Here is a 12,451-nt window from a genome sequence, read left to right as displayed (position 1 = left end):
AAAAAGGTATCTTCTAGTTTGATTCGAAATTTTGGCGGATATATGACATTTTCACTCCTTTTTGCAATTGTTGATGGTAAATAAATGCAGAATGTTTCCATTTATACATGTGAAAGGAATTATAGTCCACCCTTTTAACTTTTGCAAATCAAATCTAGGGACGCTACTGATTACACACATATGCATATGTACAACACAAACAGTGAGATTAATGTATTAGAAACCCCGGAATAGCAGATGATAAAATATTTGGTGATTCATCTTTAATTTTATTTTCTGTGGAGTGCTTCGTCATTCTTCCAAACATTACATTACTAGTCATATACTGTAAACATTTGTCATTAACACCAAAAATACAAAAAAAAAAGTCTAGATGGACTCTTCAATTATTAAAGCATCCTTGTAAATGTAAATGTTAAATTTATACCTAATACACATTTTTTTCACAGAATAAAGTTTGATTCCAACATTATTTTTTTGTTTAAATTGATTGATATTTTGCGGAGCTATCACATATTTTTGAAGATTTTAACGAAACAGAAACGTCCGAACAATACGCCCTTAAGTCATTTCAATTGACATTGTATGTCTTTATGTGTAATAATCCTTAACTACTGTTCCCGGTCATAGTAAACAAATTGTTACGTAATTGTGAGGTTTGGCATGCCTTAAAACCAGGTTCAACCCACCACTTTTATTCCCCTTTAAAAGTGTCCTGTACCAAGTCAGGAAGATAGCCATTGTTATAATATTGTTCGTTTCTGTGTGTGTGTTACATTTTAACGTTGAGTCGTTTGTGTTTTCTCTTATTTTTGAGATAAGACGTGGCACGGTACTTGTCTATCCCAAATTCATATATTTGGTTTTGATGTTATATTTGTTATTCTCGTGGTGTTTTGTCTGTTGCTTGGTCCGTTTCTGTGTGCTGCTTCGTTTCGGTGTTGTGTCGTTGTTCTCCTCTTATATTTAATGCGTTTCCCTCGATTTTAGTTTGTTACCCCGATTTTGTTTTTTGTCCATGGATTTATGAGTTTTGAACAGCGGTATACTACTGTTGCCTTTATTTATCGTTTGTTTGTGGGGTTTATACGTTTTTCTGTTTCTTAGTTTTCTTTCATAATGATAAGACCGTTTATTTTTATGTTTATTTTTTTTTTTTTCTCAATTCTTTTGTAGTTTTTATCCATTTTGATTAAGATTGAGAGTTATCTCATTGACACTCATGCCAGACGTCTTTTTCTTAAACTAAACACTCAAATGTGTATAGATTATCGGGTTTTCTACAAATTGATATCGTAAAATATCATCCGCGAGCCACAATGTGAACCTCTTTTGGCGAGTGAACGTAGCAAACGAGCTAACAAGTTTCACATTGAGTCGGGCAGCTGATATTTAACGACATATATACATGTACGTAGAAAACCCGATTATTTGGGTATCGTTCTAATAATGGTCTTTTTTCCTCTCTTCTCCCTAAGACAGTTTTACGCTTGACAAAAGCAAGCTTGATAACGTTTTCTCTCGCATTTTAAGTCGCTGATAACTTCTCTTACATTGTGACGTCGCTGATAATTACTAATCTCGTTTTGAAGTCTAGATACGAGAATTACTGAGCGTCAGAGCAGGGTGATATAGGCGTAGGAAAGGACGATAACATTAAATAACGCAATATATATCAGGGCATATTTGGTTTAGCGGGTATTTAAGATAGTTTTAAGCTAACTTATATTTTCTCTTGTCTTTTGTCATAGCTATCTCCCTTTTAACATTGCTGTCATTTGTCATTTGTACATAATTTATAGTTTACTGTCTGGTATGGGTTCTTTTGTTTGCACAATCAGTAAATCTACGGTATACTTATATATATATATATATATATACAACTCGTCTAAACATCAACCCAACAATGTTAGATCTGTAAATTTGCTTTATATATATATATATATATATAAAACGTCTGTATAGTAGTCAACGATTTTCCCCACGAGGGCGCTGGATCGTTACGAGTAACGATACATGTACACAATAAATAAATTATATAAACGCCTAAAAAAGTGTACACAACAACTCCAAATACAAAAAAAAGGTAACTATAAATGTAATTATTTATTAATATTTCGGATAACAGATATCCTTCGTCAGTCAGATTCTGATGTGAAATGAATCATCTTTGAGTATCGTTAGATTAAACTTTTACAAAATCTTGAATTATATACAATAAAAAAAGTCAAACCGAACATCAGTAAAGACGCTTGCACCATTCTAAAAAAATGTTAACATGACATAGGTTATATGGTTTATTACAACAGAGAGCTCATATATATGCTTTAAATACAAATAATAATGTGCGATTTGAACTAGCACAATTCTAAAACTGTATCGGGAACGACAATTATGATGGTATAACATGTATACGCATGATAACGTCTGTAAAATTACCAAATAGACAGCACTGAACGATCTAAATATTTGAAATTGAGAGTAAAGTAGTTACAACAGAGTCTGAATATTTAAACATCGTGAACAAACGGCCGTAAAAATGTAATAATATTTTTTTACTAAGTATTGTCCCACTTCACTATACTAACATCCCCCATGACGATGGTATTGAAGCCTGTAGGGAAGTCTGGAACTCTCGTAACACCTTACATCCACCAACTGAATGTCTCATCCAGCTTCTAACTTTGGTATTGAAATGCAATAACTTCGTATTTAATGGCGAACACTTCCTCCAAGTTAATGGAACAGCAATGGGAACAAAGATGGCCCCGTCTTATGCCAATATTTTTATGGGGAAATTAGAACAAAGAATTCTCAATGCATCTCTTCATCAACCCCTCTCTTGGTTTCGATTTATCGACGATATTGACATGAAGTGGGACAATACTGAACAAGAACTAAATCTGTTCATTCATCATGCCAACAATGCCCATCCCTCAATAAAATTCACATATGAAATCTCTGACTCTAAGATCACATTTCTTGACACTACAACGCAATTGAGGGATGGAAACATATTAACAGATCTGTATTGAAAGCCCACAGACAAACATCAATATCTATCTCCTTTGAGTTGTCATCCCAAACACTGCACCAAGAGCATTCCCTACAGCCAGGCCATACGAATAAAAAGGATTTGCTCCACCAACGATATTGCAAAAAAACGTCTACAAGAACTTCGCGGTCACCTTAAACATCGGGGCTACAAAAGAAAAGACATTGATAAAGGTTTTTCTCGTTCTAACAACATCAGCCGAGATGAGCTTTTACAATATAAAGAAAAAAAGGTCAACAAGAGGGTGCCTTTTGTGTTGAATTACAATCCAAAATTTGACTACTTATCTCACCTAATCCGCGAAAATTGGAAAGAGATCGAAAAACATTCAAAACTATCCAAGATCTTTCCCGAACCACCTGTACTGGCATTCCGTAGGCCCAAAAGCCTTAAAGACTTGCTGGTGAGAGCTGATTTATCCTCTCAAGCAGGCTTATCATCTATGGGATCTTGCAAGGGTTGCGGAAACAAACGATGTCTGACTTGCAAACAAATACTGGATACCCAGACTTTTAACAGTCACTCCACTGGCACAGAATACACCATATTTTGCAATGTTAACTGCAAGACTTCAAATGTTGTGTATCTCTTACAGTGTAAATGTGGTAAACAGTATGTTGGCGAGTCAGAACAGCCGTTTCACAAACGAATGAACGGCCATCGTAGCGACTACCAATGCAAGCCAGACCTCCCTCTCAGTCGACATTTGAGATCCCCTGGCCACACTAAGGCAGATCTCAATCGACTGACCATTAAAATCATTGACCACAACTCTGCTTGGTCTAAGGAGGATAGACTCGCTCGGGAAAGATTTTGGATACGAAAATTAACAACTTTGGCACCAAATGGGATAAATGAAAAGATGTAGTTCGACTCCGTGTAGTGCTTCACATTCAGGTTATATTACTTATTATTACAGTCTCTGTTTCTTTTTCTTAACCTTTTTCATTTGTTATAATTAAATACATTTGTTGAAGATACCAATTTAAATTGCCTAATTTTTTGAGGGATGTATAAGTACCTAGCCACGTTCTTCTAGTTATACTTAGTAAAAAAATATTATTACATTTTTACGGCCGTTTGTTCACGATGTTTAAATATTCAGACTCTGTTGTAACTACTTTACTCTCAATTTCAAATATTTAGATCGTTCAGTGCTGTCTATTTGGTAATTTTACAGACGTTATCATGCGTATACATGTTATACCATCATAATTGTCGTTCCCGATACAGTTTTAGAATTGTGCTAGTTCAAATCGCACATTATTATTTGTATTTAAAGCATATATATGAGCTCTCTGTTGTAATAAACCATATAACCTATGTCATGTTAACATTTTTTTAGAATGGTGCAAGCGTCTTTACTGATGTTCGGTTTGACTTTTTTATTGTATATAATTCAAGATTTAGTAAAAGTTTAATCTAACGAGACTCAAAGATGATTCATTTCACATCAGAATCTGACTGACGAAGGATATCTGTTATCCGAAATATTTATAAATAATTACATTTATAGTTACCTTTTTTTGTATTTGGAGTTGTTGTGTACACTTTTTTAGGCGTTTATATAATTTATTTATTGTGTACATGTATCGTTACTCGTAACGATCCAGCGCCCTTGTGGGAAAAATCGTTGACTACTATACAGACGTTTTATATATATTTTTATTCTTAGTCTGTATCGAGTGATTTATTGCGCGATCCGATTTTTCTTACAGCCTTAACATCAGGCAAACTATGTCGTTTTTTAAAAAGCTTAGAGCTTTGAGTCTAAAAATAGTTAAAACCGAACATCATGTATCAAATTTAAAAACTTATTTGTCTCAGGGTATTGTTCCGATGGGGCTTATTTTGAAAGCTTCACCCCTTACCACCGGTGCAAAATCTATCAGATTTATGGATAGATGGAATAATATTCTCCACAGCAGTTCCGTGAAATTGATGGATCTATTACACGCTGAAGCGTCTCATAAACATTTAAATTTACAACGTAGTTATAACAACATTTACAACAAATCATGTCAAGAACTTTCCGGTCCTGAATTGCTCAACATCAACGAGCGCCTCCATGACATCTTACGCATTGAATCCCGGAAATTACATAAAAAACAAATTAATAAATTTACACGAGACGGCGTACTTTTGGACACTGTTGCAAGAGAGCAGACCACCTTAACTCTCAATCGTAACATCATAACCGGTAAAAAAAAAACCGGAATCGCCGATTCAAGAGAAAAAAACAAGTTGCATGAACTCCACAAACACTGTAGTCAATTTGTCTACAGTTGCTTTGTCGGAGACCGAGACTAAGGTACTGTCAAAAGGTCTTAATTTTTGTCCCACGCCGGGCAAAATAGATTCTATACTTTTGGAAGATGACCTAGACAAGCTAGCAAGATCCCTCAGAATCAAGGAATATTTTTATAAGAACACCACAAATGGTACAACTGAAAGTGACACAAGTGATCTCGACTCAGATGATGATCAAGCAGATGTCGATATTCCCAGATTCAGGAAAAAAAGTTCATGGATTCCGAAACCCAGTAAATGTGCAACTTTGGAACATATAATTGACAAAATTAAATCCGACGTAACACATCTGTCCACTGCCACTTCCCAAACATTCAGCAATCTATCGTCTGAAGAAAATGAAGCTATGCGGAAACTTAAGAACAGAGACGACATTATAATTAAACCAGCTGATAAAGGTAGCGCTGTTGTCGTCATGGACAAATGTGACTACATTCAAGAGGCAGAACGTCAACTCTCTGATGAGAGATTTTATAAGAAATTAGACACTGACCCCACCCCTCAGTTCAACAAAGAGATCACAACAAACCTGAAAAACATGTGTGAACAGGGGCATATTGATGAAGACACATTTAAATACCTAAAACCTGAAAAATCAAAGCCCGGGCGTTTCTATCTTCTGCCTAAAATTCATAAAGTTAATAATCCCGGTAGACCAATTGTTTCCGCCAATGACCACCCTACAGAGAAAATATCAGAATTTATTGACTTTCATCTGAGACCACATGTAGAAAATTTACCATCCTATATACAAGACACAACACACTATCTTAAGAAAATGGAATCTCTGAACCCTCTCCCACCTGAAACGATCCTTGTTTCGCTTGATGTTTCCTCCCTCTATACTAACATCCCCCATGCCGATGGTATTGAAGCCTGTAGGGAAGTCTGGAACTCTCGTAACACCTTACATCCACCAACTGAATGTCTCATCCAGCTTCTAACTTTGGTATTGAAATGCAATAACTTCGTATTTAATGGCGAACACTTCCTCCAAGTTAATGGAACAGCAATGGGAACAAAGATGGCCCCGTCTTATGCCAATATTTTTATGGGGAAATTAGAACAAAGAATTCTCAATGCATCTCTTCATCAACCCCTCTCTTGGTTTCGATTTATCGACGATATTGACATGAAGTGGGACAATACTGAACAAGAACTAAATCTGTTCATTCATCATGCCAACAATGCCCATCCCTCAATAAAATTCACATATGAAATCTCTGACTCTAAGATCACATTTCTTGACACTACAACGCAATTGAGGGATGGAAACATATTAACAGATCTGTATTGCAAGCCCACAGACAAACATCAATATCTATCTCCTTTGAGTTGTCATCCCAAACACTGCACCAAGAGCATTCCCTACAGCCAGGCCATACGAATAAAAAGGATTTGCTCCACCAACGATATTGCAAAAAAACGTCTACAAGAACTTCGCGGTCACCTTAAACATCGGGGCTACAAAAGAAAAGACATTGATAAAGGTTTTTCTCGTTCTAACAACATCAGCCGAGATGAGCTTTTACAATATAAAGAAAAAAAGGTCAACAAGAGGGTGCCTTTTGTGTTGAATTACAATCCAAAATTTGACTACTTATCTCACCTAATCCGCGAAAATTGGAAAGAGATCGAAAAACATTCAAAACTATCCAAGATCTTTCCCGAACCACCTGTACTGGCATTCCGTAGGCCCAAAAGCCTTAAAGACTTGCTGGTGAGAGCTGATTTATCCTCTCAAGCAGGCTTATCATCTATGGGATCTTGCAAGGGTTGCGGAAACAAACGATGTCTGACTTGCAAACAAATACTGGATACCCAGACTTTTAACAGTCACTCCACTGGCACAGAATACACCATATTTTGCAATGTTAACTGCAAGACTTCAAATGTTGTGTATCTCTTACAGTGTAAATGTGGTAAACAGTATGTTGGCGAGTCAGAACAGCCGTTTCACAAACGAATGAACGGCCATCGTAGCGACTACCAATGCAAGCCAGACCTCCCTCTCAGTCGACATTTGAGATCCCCTGGCCACACTAAGGCAGATCTCAATCGACTGACCATTAAAATCATTGACCACAACTCTGCTTGGTCTAAGGAGGATAGACTCGCTCGGGAAAGATTTTGGATACGAAAATTAACAACTTTGGCACCAAATGGGATAAATGGAAAGATGTAGTTCGACTCCGTGTAGTGCTTCACATTCAGGTTATATTACTTATTATTACAGTCTCTGTTTCTTTTTCTTAACCTTTTCATTTGTTAAATACATTTGTTGAAGATACCAATTTAAACTGCTTAATTTTTTGAGGGATGTATAAGTACCTAGCCACGTTCTTCTAGTTATACTTAGTAAAAAAATATTATTACATTTTTACGGCCGTTTGTTCACGATGTTTAAATATTCAGACTCTGTTGTAACTAATTTACTCTCAATTTCAAATATTTAGATCGTTCAGTGCTGTCTATTTGGTAATTTTACAGACGTTATCATGCGTATACATGTTATACCATCATAATTGTCGTTCCCGATACAGTTTTAGAATTGTGCTAGTTCAAATCGCACATTATTATTTGTATTTAAAGCATATATATGAGCTCTCTGTTGTAATAAACCATATAACCTATGTCATGTTAACATTTTTTTAGAATGGTGCAAGCGTCTTTACTGATGTTCGGTTTGACTTTTTTATTGTATATAATTCAAGATTTAGTAAAAGTTTAATCTAACGAGACTCAAAGATGATTCATTTCACATCAGAATCTGACTGACGAAGGATATCTGTTATCCGAAATATTTATAAATAATTACATTTATAGTTACCTTTTTTTGTATTTGGAGTTGTTGTGTACACTTTTTTAGGCGTTTATATAATTTATTTATTGTGTACATGTATCGTTACTCGTAACGATCCAGCGCCCTCGTGGGAAAAATCGTTGACTACTATACAGACGTTTTATATATATTTTTATTCTTAGTCTGTATCGAGTGATTTATTACGCGATCCGATTTTTCTTACAGCCTTAACATCAGGCAAACTATGTCATTTTTTAAAAAGCTTAGAGCTTTGAGTCTAAAAATAGTTAAAACCGAACATCATGTATCAAATTTAAAAACTTATTTGTCTCAGGGTATTGTTCCGATGGGGCTTATTTTGAAAGCTTCACCCCTTACCACCGGTGCAAAATCTATCAGATTTATGGATAGATGGAATAATATTCTCCACAGCAGTTCCGTGAAATTGATGGATCTATTACACGCTGAAGCGTCTCATAAACATTTAAATTTACAACGTAGTTATAACAACATTTACAACAAATCATGTCAAGAACTTTCCGGTCCTGAATTGCTCAACATCAACGAGCGCCTCCATGACATCTTACGCATTGAATCCCGGAAATTACATAAAAAACAAATTAATAAATTTACACGAGACGGCGTACTTTTGGACACTGTTGCAAGAGAGCAGACCACCTTAACTCTCAATCGTAACATCATAACCGGTAAAAAAAAAACCGGAATCGCCGATTCAAGAGAAAAAAACAAAGTTGCATGAACTCCACAAACACTGTAGTCAATTTGTCTACAGTTGCTTTGTCGGAGACCGAGACTAAGGTACTGTCAAAAGGTCTTAATTTTTGTCCCACGCCGGGCAAAATAGATTCTATACTTTTGGAAGATGACCTAGACAAGCTAGCAAGATCCCTCAGAATCAAGGAATATTTTTATAAGAACACCACAAATGGTACAACTGAAAGTGACACAAGTGATCTCGACTCAGATGATGATCAAGCAGATGTCGATATTCCCAGATTCAGGAAAAAAAGTTCATGGATTCCGAAACCCAGTAAATGTGCAACTTTGGAACATATAATTGACAAAATTAAATCCGACGTAACACATCTGTCCACTGCCACTTCCCAAACATTCAGCAATCTATCGTCTGAAGAAAATGAAGCTATGCGGAAACTTAAGAACAGAGACGACATTATAATTAAACCAGCTGATAAAGGTAGCGCTGTTGTCGTCATGGACAAATGTGACTACATTCAAGAGGCAGAACGTCAACTCTCTGATGAGAGATTTTATAAGAAATTAGACACTGACCCCACCCCTCAGTTCAACAAAGAGATCACAACAAACCTGAAAAACATGTGTGAACAGGGGCATATTGATGAAGACACATTTAAATACCTAAAACCTGAAAAATCAAAGCCCGGGCGTTTCTATCTTCTGCCTAAAATTCATAAAGTTAATAATCCCGGTAGACCAATTGTTTCCGCCAATGACCACCCTACAGAGAAATATATCAGAATTTATTGACTTTCATCTGAGACCACATGTAGAAAATTTACCATCCTATATACAAGACACAACACACTATCTTAAGAAAATGGAATCTCTTAACCCTCTCCCACCTGAAACGATCCTTGTTTCGCTTGATGTTTCCTCCCTCTATACTAACATCCCCCATGACGATGGTATTGAAGCCTGTAGGGAAGTCTGGAACTCTCGTAACACCTTACATCCACCAACTGAATGTCTCATCCAGCTTCTAACTTTGGTATTGAAATGCAATAACTTCGTATTTAATGGCGAACACTTCCTCCAAGTTAATGGAACAACAATGGGAACAAAGATGGCCCCGTCTTATGCCAATATTTTTATGGGGAAATTAGAACAAAGAATTCTCAATGCATCTCTTCATCAATCCCTCTCTTGGTTTCGATTTATCGACGATATTGACATGAAGTGGGACACCTGTACTGGCATTCCGTAGGCCCAAAAGCCTTAAAGACTTGCTGGTGAGAGCTGATTTATCCTCTCAAGCAGGCTTATCATCTATGGGATCTTGCAAGGGTTGCGGAAACAAACGATGTCTGACTTGCAAACAAATACTGGATACCCAGACTTTTAACAGTCACTCCACTGGCACAGAATACACCATATTTTGCAATGTTAACTGCAAGACTTCAAATGTTGTGTATCTCTTACAGTGTAAATGTGGTAAACAGTATGTTGGCGAGTCAGAACAGCCGTTTCACAAACGAATGAACGGCCATCGTAGCGACTACCAATGCAAGCCAGACCTCCCTCTCAGTCGACATTTGAGATCCCCTGGCCACACTAAGGCAGATCTCAATCGACTGACCATTAAAATCATTGACCACAACTCTGCTTGGTCTAAGGAGGATAGACTCGCTCGGGAAAGATTTTGGATACGAAAATTAACAACTTTGGCACCAAATGGGATAAATGGAAAGATGTAGTTCGACTCCGTGTAGTGCTTCACATTCAGGTTATATTACTTATTATTACAGTCTCTGTTTCTTTTTCTTAACCTTTTCATTTGTTAAATACATTTGTTGAAGATACCAATTTAAACTGCTTAATTTTTTTAGGGATGTATAAGTACCTAGCCACGTTCTTCTAGTTATACTTAGTAAAAAAATATTATTACATTTTTACGGCCGTTTGTTCACGATGTTTAAATATTCAGACTCTGTTGTAACTACTTTACTCTCAATTTCAAATATTTAGATCGTTCAGTGCTGTCTATTTGGTAATTTTACAGACGTTATCATGCGTATACATGTTATACCATCATAATTGTCGTTCCCGATACAGTTTTAGAATTGTGCTAGTTCAAATCGCACATTATTATTTGTATTTAAAGCATATATATGAGCTCTCTGTTGTAATAAACCATATAACCTATGTCATGTTAACATTTTTTTTAGAATGGTGCAAGCGTCTTTACTGATGTTCGGTTTGACTTTTTTTATTGTATATTAAAATAAAAATAAGATTTAGTAAAAGTTTAATCTAACGAGACTCAAAGATGATTCATTTCACATCAGAATCTGACTGACGAAGGATATCTGTTATCTGAAATATTTATAAATAATTACATTTATAGTTACCTTTTTTTGTATTTGGAGTTGTTGTGTACACTTTTTTAGGCGTTTATATATATATATACGAGTCTAAATTGAAAACTACGTTCAAACCTATGACTGCGTTGGATAAAAACCGCAATTTTTATACGTGTGCATGTCAAACAAATTTCGTTGTAGAAGGGTCTAAAAACAGCACAAACAACATTTTCCAAAAGACCAAAAGAGTGAAAAAGTATATTTAAACAAAACGCATTTGACTAACAGGTCGAACAACTGATGTTCTTTAACCCTGCTGACTGCCATTGGCGATTGCCAAATAAAATTGATCACAGGTTGTAACAAAATGGATCTTATTATAAATTTAATACGTCACAGAAAAAAAAAATTGTTAACTTGTGGACAGGATGTTGTGCCACAAACATTCGGTGTCAATATTTCTTTAGTACACCATATCCGGATTTCGACAATAAATGTCTCTTCAGTGATGTTAGGGATCGAAACGGTATTTGGAAGGCCATACAAAAAGCACCCTCATTTTTAGATTAATATATAGGATGAACGGATCATATAAACCGGAGGGAAAATATGATACATGCCCAAACAAAAAATATAAACGAGTCTAAATTGCAAACTACGTTCAAACCTATGACTGCGTTGGATAAAAACCGCAATTTTTATACGTGTGCATGTCAAACAAGTTTCGTTGTAGAAGGGTCTAAAAACAGCACAAACAACATTTTCCAAAAGACCAAAAGAGTGAAAAAGTATATTTAAACAAAACGCATTTGACTAACAGGTCGAACAACTGATGTTCTTTAACCCTGCTGACTGCCATTGGCGATTGCCAAATAAAATTGATCACAGGTTGTAACAAAATGGATCTTATTATTATATATATATATATATATATTGATAAATAAAAAGTCCTTGGTACAGAAAATATAATTTAAAAGTAAAAAACACAAAAAATCACATCATAAATCGAACATTGTTTCTGTTAGCGCTTTCACCGCATCTCCAGCGGTTCATCAGACAGAATTGTTATCGTTAATAGTAACGACTTGTGACGTTACGTTATAGTAACGACTTGTGACGTTACGTTATAGTAACGTCATGCGGTAATTGTTTATATCTTACGGAATTTTATTAACGGACCGAATTTCACTTCCTATTTAGTGT

The sequence above is a fragment of the Mytilus galloprovincialis genome, chromosome 10, assembly GCF_965363235.1.
Source record: "Mytilus galloprovincialis chromosome 10, xbMytGall1.hap1.1, whole genome shotgun sequence".
Lineage (NCBI taxonomy): Eukaryota > Metazoa > Mollusca > Bivalvia > Mytilida > Mytilidae > Mytilus > Mytilus galloprovincialis.
The sequence above is the reverse complement of the archived record's forward strand: the minus strand, read 5'-3'. Positions refer to the sequence as shown.